This window comes from Cebus imitator, unplaced genomic scaffold (assembly GCF_001604975.1).
Source record: "Cebus imitator isolate Cc_AM_T3 unplaced genomic scaffold, Cebus_imitator-1.0 Scaffold83, whole genome shotgun sequence".
NCBI lineage: Eukaryota > Metazoa > Chordata > Mammalia > Primates > Cebidae > Cebus > Cebus imitator.
In genome coordinates, this window is record NW_016107398.1 from 4805186 (window position 1) to 4815218 (window position 10033).

Consider the following 10033-nt stretch of genomic DNA (forward strand, 5'->3'; position numbering starts at 1 on the left):
GCGCAATCCCATTAATCTGAAAGCATTCCACGGGTTCCCCAACTCCCCAGATCTTCACGGTTGGTATGATCCTATGTGATCATCAGAGCTTTAGTCTCATTCATCCTAGGGATGGTATCATCATTCTGGCAAAATTCATGTCATCAAATGTCTCTTTGCCATCTGTGTTCCACTTCCTGCTTGCTGGAACAAGAGGTATTTTTCTGTCACTCCTGGGGCTAAGTTCAATTTTTTCCACTATTCCTAGCAACATGGTCTTTTTATTCATGCACTCATTCGTTCATTTATCCATTCTTTTTGAGTGCTATTCTATGCCAACTACTGTGCTACTTACTTGGGGCATAGTATTGAACAAAACAGGTCCTTCCATCATGAATCTTCTGCTCTAGTGACCCTGATATTGGGGGAAGGGGTTGTTAAAAGTAAAGAACAGCTTGTTGACTGAGACCAGGAGGAAATGAAAGCATCTACAGTTGCCAACAGCGTAATTGATGCATCTTAAGTAAGAAGTTTAAACATATTTTAATGGTTATATATGAGCATGATTGCTATTTTCAATTTAATTAGAGGGAAGCCAATATGCCACCTCTTAACATATTGCACTACAGTCCATGAGAATGGGGCTATTTGTTTAACAGTTAACATGATTCTTCAAAACACTAAAAATAGAATTACCATATGATCCAGCAATTCCACTTCTGAGTATATATCCAAAAAAAACTGAAAGCAGGATCTTGACAAGATATTTGCATACCCATGCTCATTGCAGCATTACTCCCAATTGCCTAGAGGAGAAGCCGCCCAAATGCCTGTGAACACACGAAAGGATAAAAAGAATGTGGCATATACGTACAAGGGAGTATTATTCAGCCTTATAAAAAGAAGGACATTCTGTCACATGCTACAACACAGATGAACCTTGAGAATATTATGCTGAATGAATAAGCCAGTTATAAAAGGACAGATTCTGTAGGATTCTACTTATGTGAAATATCTAGAGTCAAAATCATGGACACAAAAAGTAGAATGGGCCGGGCACGGTGGCTCACGCCTGTAATCCTAGCACTTTGGGAGGCCGAGGTGGGTGGATCACCTGAGGTCAGGAGTTCAAGGCCAGCCTGGCCATCATGGAGAAACCCCATCTTAAAAAAAAAAAAAAAAAAAAAAAAAAAAAAAAAAAAAAAAAAATAAAAAAAAAAAAAAAAAAAAAAAAAAAAAAAAAAAAAAAAGGTAAAATGGTGGTTCCCTGGTGCTGGCAGGAAGGGGAAATAAGGAATTGTTTAATGGGTACAGAGTTTCGGTATTGCAAGATGAAAAGTTCCAAAGATCTGTTATACAATAATGTGAATATAGTAAACATTACTTAGTTCTACACTTAAAAAATGGTGAAGTGAATTTTATATTACATGTATTTTACCACAATTTTATTTTATTTTATTTTTTGAGACCAGTCTCATTCTGTTGCCCAGGCTGGAGTGCAGTGGCATGATCTTGGCTCACTGCAACCTCTGCCTCCTGGGTTCAAATCATTCACCCATCTCAGCCTCCCAAGTAGCTGGGATTACAGGCACATGCCACCACACCCGGGGCTAATTTTTGTATTTTTACTAGATAAATGTTTCACAATGTTGGCCAGGCTGGTCTCGAACTCCCAGCCTCAAGTAATCTGCCCACATCAGCCTCCCAAAGTGCTGGGAAAATAGGTATGAGCCACACAACCATGCCTAGCCCACAGTTAAAAACAAATTTAAAACAATATTTTAGGGCCGAGTGTGGTGGTTCATGCCTATAACCCCAGCACTTTGTGACGCTGAGGCGGGCGGATCACAAGGTCAAGAGATCGAGACCATCCTGGCCAACATGGTGAAACCCCATCTCTACTAAAAATACAAAACTTAGCTGGGCGTGGTGGAGTGGTGGCGTGCACCTGTAGTCCCAGCTACTCGGGAGGCTGAGGCAGGAGAATTTGCTTGAACCTGGGAAGCAGAGCTTGCAGTGAGCCGAGATCCGGCCACTGCACTCCAGCCTAGTGCCTGGCGACAGAGCAAGACTCTGTCTCCAAAAAAAATAAATAAATAAATTTAGGCTGGGTGTGGTGGCTCACACCTGTAATCCTGGCACTTTGGGAGGCCTAGGCGGGTGGATCACCTGAGGTCGGGAGTTCAAGACCAGCCTGGCCAACATGGAGAGACCCCATCTCTACTAAAAATACAAGATTAGCCAGGCATTGTGGCGCATGCCTATAATCCCAGCTACTTGGGAGGCTGAGGCAGGAAAATGGCTTAAACCAGGGAGGTGGAGGTTGTGGTGAGCCGAGATTACACCACTGCACTCCAGCCTGGGCAAAACTCCATCTCCATTTGTACAGCAAATACAAATATAAAAACTATTCTTGCTATCCAGTCTGCTAATTAACTTCAAATCTGAAATAATATGTTTTTGTAAGATTCATTCACCCTGTAAGTATTCATTAGTGTGTCAAGCATTGGCTAACAGATACAGCAACGGACAGTGGACAAGATCATTGCCCTCAAGGGCCCAATCTTTTTAGCAAGTGAGACAGGTATTAAACAAGTAAGCAAAAGTATAGATTGTGATCACTGCTAGGAAGGAAATAATCAGGGTGGTGAATGGAGAATGACTTCAAAGGCAGAGACTCCTTAGCTAACAATGCAATATCAGACTGGATGTGGTAGTTCACACCTGTAATCCTACCACTGTGGAGGCCGAGGCGGGAGGATCCATTGAGCCTAGGAGTTTGAAACCAGCCTGGACAATAGAGAGACCCTAACTCTACACAAAAACTAAAAATAAAAAAATTAGCCAGCATGGTAGTAGGCTCCTGTAGTCCTAGCTACTCAGGAGGCTGAGGCAGGAGGATCACTTCAGCCTAGGGATTAAAGGCTACAGGGAACTGAGATCATGCCACTGTACTCTGGCCTGGATGACAGATCAAGACTATCTCAAAAACAAAAAAAGCAATATCAAAAATGTAGCTTATTTGCTAATACTGTTAGCCTCTCAAAGAAAAACAAGGGTGGGAGTGATTACAATATGTTATCTTTCAGTCTTTTAAATTCTACCTCAGGTTTGTATACTTGCTGTTTCCTCTGCCAATAATGTGCTGTCTTCAACTTTTAACTCCTTATCTTTCAGGGCTCAATTCAAATGTTGTCTCCTAAAAGCAAAGCTTTCCAAAAAGCTAGCAAGGTTTACACATACCATACTTCTGCAGTCGTGTGCCACATAATAACACTTCAATGACAGATCACATATATGATGGAGGTCCCATATGATCGTAATGAGTATTTGGGGTTTTGTTTTTTTTTTGAGACGGAGTTGCTCCTGTCACCCAGGCTGGAGTGCAGTGCCGTGATCTCAACTCACTGCAACCTCCGCCTCCCAGGCTCATGGGATGCAATTCTCCTGCCTCAGCCTCCTGAGTAGTTGGGATTATAGACGTGAGCTACCTCGCTCAGACTTTTTTTTTTTTTTTTGAGACAGAGTCTTGATCTGTCACCCAGACTGGAGTGCTCTGGCACGATCTCCAATGACTGCAACCTCCACCTCCTGGGTTCAAGCAATTCTTGTGCCTCAGACTCCTGGGTAGCTGGGACTACAGGCACCCGCCACCACGCCCGACTAATTTTTGTATTTTTAGTAGAGATGGGGTTTCACCATGTTGGCCAGGCTGGTCTCAAACTCCTGACCTCAGGTGATCCACCCACCTTGGCCTCCCAATCTGCTGGTATTACAGGCATAATCCATCATGCCCAGCCCCTTCTGTATGTTTAGATACACAGATACTTACTATTTCGTCACAATTGCCTACAGTATTCAGTGCAGCAACATACTGTGTAGGCTTGTAGCCTAGGAGCAATTAGATATCCACATAGCCTAGGTGTGCAGTAAGCTATCCCATCTAGGTGGTATAAATATACTCTGTCATGTTCTCACGACAAAATTGCCTAATGATGCATTTCTCAAAATGTATTCCCATCATTAAGTGATGCATGACTATATTTCTTTTCTGTTTTTTGTTTGCTTGTTTTTTTCAGACAGTCTTGCTCTGCTGCTCAGGCTGGAGTGCAGTGGCACAAACTTGGCTCACTGCAACTTCTGCCTCCCAGGTTCAAGCGATTCTCCTGCTCAGCCTCCCAAGTAGCTGGGATTACAGGTAGCCTGCCACCATGCCCAGCTAATTTTTTTTTATTTTTAGTAGAGACAGGGTTTCACCATGTTGGCCAGGCTGGTTTTGAATTCCTGACCTCAAGTGATCCACCTGCCTCGGCCTCCCAAAATGCTCAGATTACAGGGGTGAGCCACCAAGCCCAGCTGTCTTTTCTGTTTAATTCACCTAGTTTGTATTTTTTTTCCTTTCCTGCCTTTAAAAAAGTTAATAATGTTTTGTTTATTGTTCTATTTTTCCCTCATTAACTTGTTATACATTCTCTTAGTGGTTAACCTAGAAATTACACATGAACACTTAACTTTTTACAATCTAAAAGAAATCATTACTTTTCCTACTTCTTAACAAACCTAGAACCTTAAAACACCTTAAGTCCATTTACCTCCTTCCTATCTTTTTCATTGCTTTCGTGCATTTTAATTGTATATATACATATTTTTAATTCCATGGCACCTTACTAGTCCTGCTTTGTACACACAATATTAATTTATACCTATGCACATATTTACTACTTGGGGAGATCTTTATCATTTTTATTACTAGGATTCTGTTTGGAATCTCGTTTTCCTTCTACCTGAAGAGCCCCTTTTAGTGTTTCTCTTAATGCAGGGCTGCTTGTGACTAAATCTGTCCATTTTTGTCTATAAATATAGTTATTTAACGATTTTTTGTTATAAAATTCTAAGTTGCCTGTTTTTTTTTTTTTTTTTTAAAATTTTAAGAACGTTTTCTCCTTTTTTTTTTTTTTTTTTTTTTTTTTTTTTTTTTTTTTTTTTTTTTTTTTTTGAGACGGAGTTTCGCTCTTGTTACCCAGGCTGGAGTGCAATGGCGCGATCTCGGCTCACCGCAACCTCCGCCTCCTGGGTTCAGGCAATTCTCCTGCCTCAGCCTCCTGAGTAGCTGGGATTACAGGCACACGCCACCATGCCCAGCTAATTTTTTTTGTATTTTTAGTAGAGACGGGGTTTCACCATGTTGACCAGGATGGTCTCGATCTCTTGACCTCGTGATCCGCCCGCCTCGGCCTCCCAAAGTGCTGGGATTACAGGCGTGAGCCACCGCGCCCGGCCCTATGTGTACTTTTCTTTTTAATTACTCTGTTTAGGGATGCTGGGCTTCTTGAATATGGGATTATTTTCATCATTTTTGGAAAATTCTTGGCCATTGTCTCCTCAAACGTTAAATTTGCTTTGTTCTCTCTGTCCCTGCACCATCTGTGGCTCCAGTTATACATATATTAGACCATCTGACTGTGTCTCCTGTGTATCTGAAGCTTTCTGGTTATCTTTTCCCACTCGTTTTTCTCTTGTACTTTATTTTAAATTTTTGTTTGTTTGTTTGAGACGGAGTCCCACTCTGTCGCCCAGGCTGGAGTGCAGTGGCACTATCTCAGCTCACTGCAACCTCCACCCTCCCCCCCGCCCTACTCTCCCCCCAACTAAGTTCAAGCGATTCTCCTGCGTCAGCCTTCGGAGTAGCTGGGATTACAGGTGTCTGCCATCACGACCCACTAATTTTTTGTATTTTTAGTAGAGACGAGGTTTCACCATCTTGGCCAGGCTGGTCTTGAACTCCTGACCTCATGATCCGCCTGCCTTGGCCTCCCAAAGTGCTGGGATTACAGGCGTGAGCCACCACGTCTGGCCTTTTCTGAATATTTTAATTAACCTATCTTAGTTTTCTGCTGCATCTGATTAGAAGTTAAATTCATCCATTGAGTTAATTCAGTGACAGAATGTCCATTTGAATTTTTATACATGTTAATGTTACTGTTGAAGTTATCCACCTTTTCATCATTTTAAATGTTTCATATATTAATCAGTAAAAGTTTAAATTTTTTTTTATTCAGGAAGTTCCTAAATTATTATTTTAAGGCTTTTTCTGTCAATGCTAATATTTGAATCTCCTTTTATTGTGTGTTATTTCCCTCTAGAACATCAGTCTATGGTTTTGTCTTTTTACATGCCTATTTTGAATTTAATTTCAGACATTATGTGTGTATGTGTGCACACACACAGAGCCCACATGATATTATTTTTCACCAAAGATGGTTTCTCTTTTCATGATTTTTCTTTAATTTCATATTTTGTAGAGCTAAAATATTGCTATGTTGCTCAGGCTGAAGTGCAGTGGTTATTTACAGGTGCAATCATAGCACACAACCACCTTGAACTCCAGGCCTCAAGGGATCCTCCAACCTCAGCCTCCTGAGTAGCTGGGACTACAGGCTTGCACCACCATTCCCAGCCCATTCATGATGAATTTTAATACAATCAGTAAGAGGCTTACACAATCACTCTAATTCCTAGAATATCAAATGACAGACCTATAGCACTGAAGTGGGTAGTTGTTACGTTCTTAAGACTGTCTCCTGAATTTGTGGTAAATCTCACAGACTTCTATGAAATCATGATCTGTAGCAGCATAAAAAATAGTTCTCTGGAAGCTCAACTAAAAGCTGTCTTAAAATTCACATATGCCCAGTTATCTGCGTGTCCTTGTCTTTGAATAATAATGGACTCATTTTTTTTTTGACCTTTCAATACTCACATGAATGCCTCTTATTAGTAGATGTGCCAGACTAAGCTGGATAGGAAACCGGATTCTGAGAAATGTAGTTCCTAGATTATCTGCAATGCAGAGAAATCCTTAAAATGGGGGTGTTTGTGATGCCAAGTTAACAAATAATCAGCATAAGAAAGGCATTTGATCCAATGTCAGATTGGGGCTACAAATTTTTCTTCAGCACTTTCATCACAGAAACCATCTCAAATAAAATTTAGCACTAAAACACAAAGCAAAAAAACAACTACAACCTGACGATCTGTCAGTGTGATTCAATTAGAATACCAAATTCCAAACCAAAAAGCTGTTATTTGAATTATTTTTGGTACATTTTTCTTTTGAAATACTTAGGCCAGGTGCAGTACTTTGGAAGGCTGACGCGGGCAGATAGATTGAGCCCAGGCGATCAAGACCAGCCTTGACAACATGGTAAAACTGTCTCTACAAGAAATACAAAAATTGGCTGGGCATAGTGGTGCCTGCCTGTAAATGGTGCCACTGTACTCTGGCCTGAGTGACAGAGTGAAAAACTGTCTCAAAAAGAGGAAGGAAGGGAGGAAGAGAGGAAGGGACGGAGGGAAGGAAGAAGGAAGGATGAAAGGAAGAAAGGAAGGAAGGGAGGAGGGAGGGAGGGAGGGAGGGAGGGAAGGAAGGAAGGAAGGAAGGAAGGAAGGAAGGAAGGAAGGAAGGAAGGAAGGAAGGAAGGAAAATACTTGGCTTTGGTTTTCTTTGTAATCCAGCTGGTAAGAGGTAGTTGAAAGCAAATATGTATGTAATACATATTTCTTATTTCTCTATGTCTTTATGTGGACCAGTCTGCTGGTACTATAATGGTGAAATAACACTGGGCCAACCAAGATTTATACCGTTGCGCATGGTGGCTCACGCCTGTAATCCAAGCACTTTGGAGGCCAAGGCGGGAGGATCACCTGAGGTCGGGAGTTCAAGATTTATACAGTTGCTTCCAATAACTTATTGGGAAATTCACCTAATAAAGTTGGATGAATATGTTACTGCTTTAGAGCAATGGCTGAACTTCCAGTAGTTGTTTTATTTTTGTTTCCTTTTGTTTTTGTTTTGAGACAGTGTCTCTCCCTGTCACCCAGGCTGGAGTGCTGTGGTGTGATCACGGTGCTCTGCAACCTCAACCTCCCAGGCCCAAGTGATCCATCCAACCACCTCAGTCTCTTGAGTAGCTGGGACCACAGATATACACCATCACACCTACCTAGTTTTTTTGTTTTTTGTAGAGATGGGGTCTCACTATATTGCCCAGGCTAATCTCAAATTCCTGAGCTCAAGCAATCTGCCTGCATTGGTCTTCCAAAGTGCTGGAATTACAGATGTGAGGCACCGTGCCCAGCCCTGAACTTCAAGTTGTTTTTTCTTTTCTTTCTTTTTTTAAAACGGAGTTTCGCCATGTTGGCCAGGCTGGTCTCGAACTCCTGACCTCAGGTGATCCACCCACCTCAGCCTCCCAAAGTGCTGGGATTACAGGCATGAGCCACCGGGCCCGGCTAAACTTCAAGTTTTTTTTTTTTTTTGAGATGGAGTTTCGCTCTTGTTACCCAGGCTGGAGTGCAATGGCGCGATCTCGGCTCACCGCAACCTCCGTCTCCTGGGTTCAGGCAATTCTCCTGCCTCAGCCTCCTGAGTAGCTGGGATTACAGGCACGTGCCACCATGCCCAGCTGATTTTTTGTATTTTTAGTAGAGACGGGGTTTCACCGTGTTGACCAGGATGGCCTTGATCTCTTGACCTCGTGATCCACCCGCCTCGGCCTCCCAAAGTGCTGGGATTACAGGCGTGAGCCACCGCGCCCGGCCAACTTCAAGTTTTTTAAAAGAAGATAGGATTTTCCAGTGACCAGATCTTTTTTTTTTTTCCTTTTCTGAGATGGAGTCTTGCTCTGTTGCCTAGGCTAGAGTGCAGCGGCACAATCTCAGTTCACTGTAACCTCCGCCTCCCTGGTTAAAGTGATTCTCCTGCCTCAGCCTCCCAAGTAGCTGGGACTACAGGCACGTGCCACCACGCCCAGCTTATTTTTGTATTTTAGTAGTGACGGAGTTTCACCATGTTGGCCAGTCTGGTCTCGAACTCCTGACCTTGTGATCTGCCTTTCTTGGATCCCAAAGTGCTGGGATTACAGGTGTGAGCCAAAACACTCAGCCGTGTTCAGATCTTTAAAGAGAAAACGGGCTGTGCGCAGTGGCTCATGCCTGTAATCCCAGCACTTCAGGAGGTCGAGGCAGGTGGATTGCCTGAGGTTAGGAGTTCAAGACCTGCCTGGCCAACATAGTAAAACCCCGTCTCTACTAAAAATACAAAAAAAAAATTAGCCGGGCATGGTGGTGGGTGCCCGGAATCCTAGCTACTTGGGAGGCTGAGGCAGGAGAATTGCTTGAACCAGTGAGGCAGAGGTTGCGGTGAGCTGAGATCACACCATTGTACTGCAGCCTGGGCAGCAAGAGCAAAACTCCGTCTCTAAATAAATAAATAAAAAGAAAACAAGTTAGTAGTATAGACTCATAAAAGTAGTATCAGAGAAGAAAAAAGAGGCAGATAGATTTTAAGTAAATAGAAATAGCAACAAATGGGCCCAGCGCCGTGGCTCATGCCTGTAATCCCAGCAAAGAAAAATAAAGAAACGAGACTCTCTTCCACTGGATATTGTTGAGTGTGGGTGTGATCGCTGGCACTTTTACAGTCATCTTATGAACTTGAAGGTAACTAGCTGACAAGCTGAAGATTTACAGAACAAAAACATGGAGAGCTGGGTAGGGTGGCAGTCATCTGCAGTCCCAGCTACTTGGAAGGCTGAAGTGGGAGGAGTCTTTGGGCCCAGGAGCTGAAGACCAGCCTGGGCAACACAGTAAGACCATCTCCAAAAAAGGAAAAAGGGTAAGAATTTGGATTCTTGCCACAACCAATTGTGGAAATGCCCCACTTCTGAATTTACATGAGGTAATTTTGTTGTTGTTGTTTTGATGCAGAGTCTCACTCTGTTGCCCAGGCTGGAGGGCAGTGGTGCGATCTCGGCTCACTGCAACCTCCACCTTTCAGGTTTCAAGCAATTCTCCTGCCTCAGCCTCCTTAGTAGCTGGGATTACAGGTGCCTGCCACCACATCCAATTAATTTTGTATTTTTAGTAGAGATGGGGTTTCACTCTGTTGGCCAAGCTGGTCTCAAACTCCTGGCCTCAGCTGATTCACCCATCTCTGCCTCCCAAAGTGCTGGGATTACAGGCATGAGCCACCATGCCTCGCTGGAATTTTTAA

The 10033-nt window shown here is 42.9% G+C and overlaps 1 protein-coding gene across 1 annotated transcript in view; it reads right to left on the reverse strand.

The window, feature by feature from the left end:
- Positions 1–503: 503 nt before the first annotated feature.
- The window catches only part of WDR89 (WD repeat domain 89), a 66832-nt gene continuing 57302 nt past the window's right edge, over positions 504–10033 (reverse strand). The window contains exon 4 of the mRNA XM_017533961.2: positions 504–809. The gene's annotated coding sequence lies outside the window, so the exon portion shown is untranslated. The remainder of the gene's footprint in view (positions 810–10033) is intronic.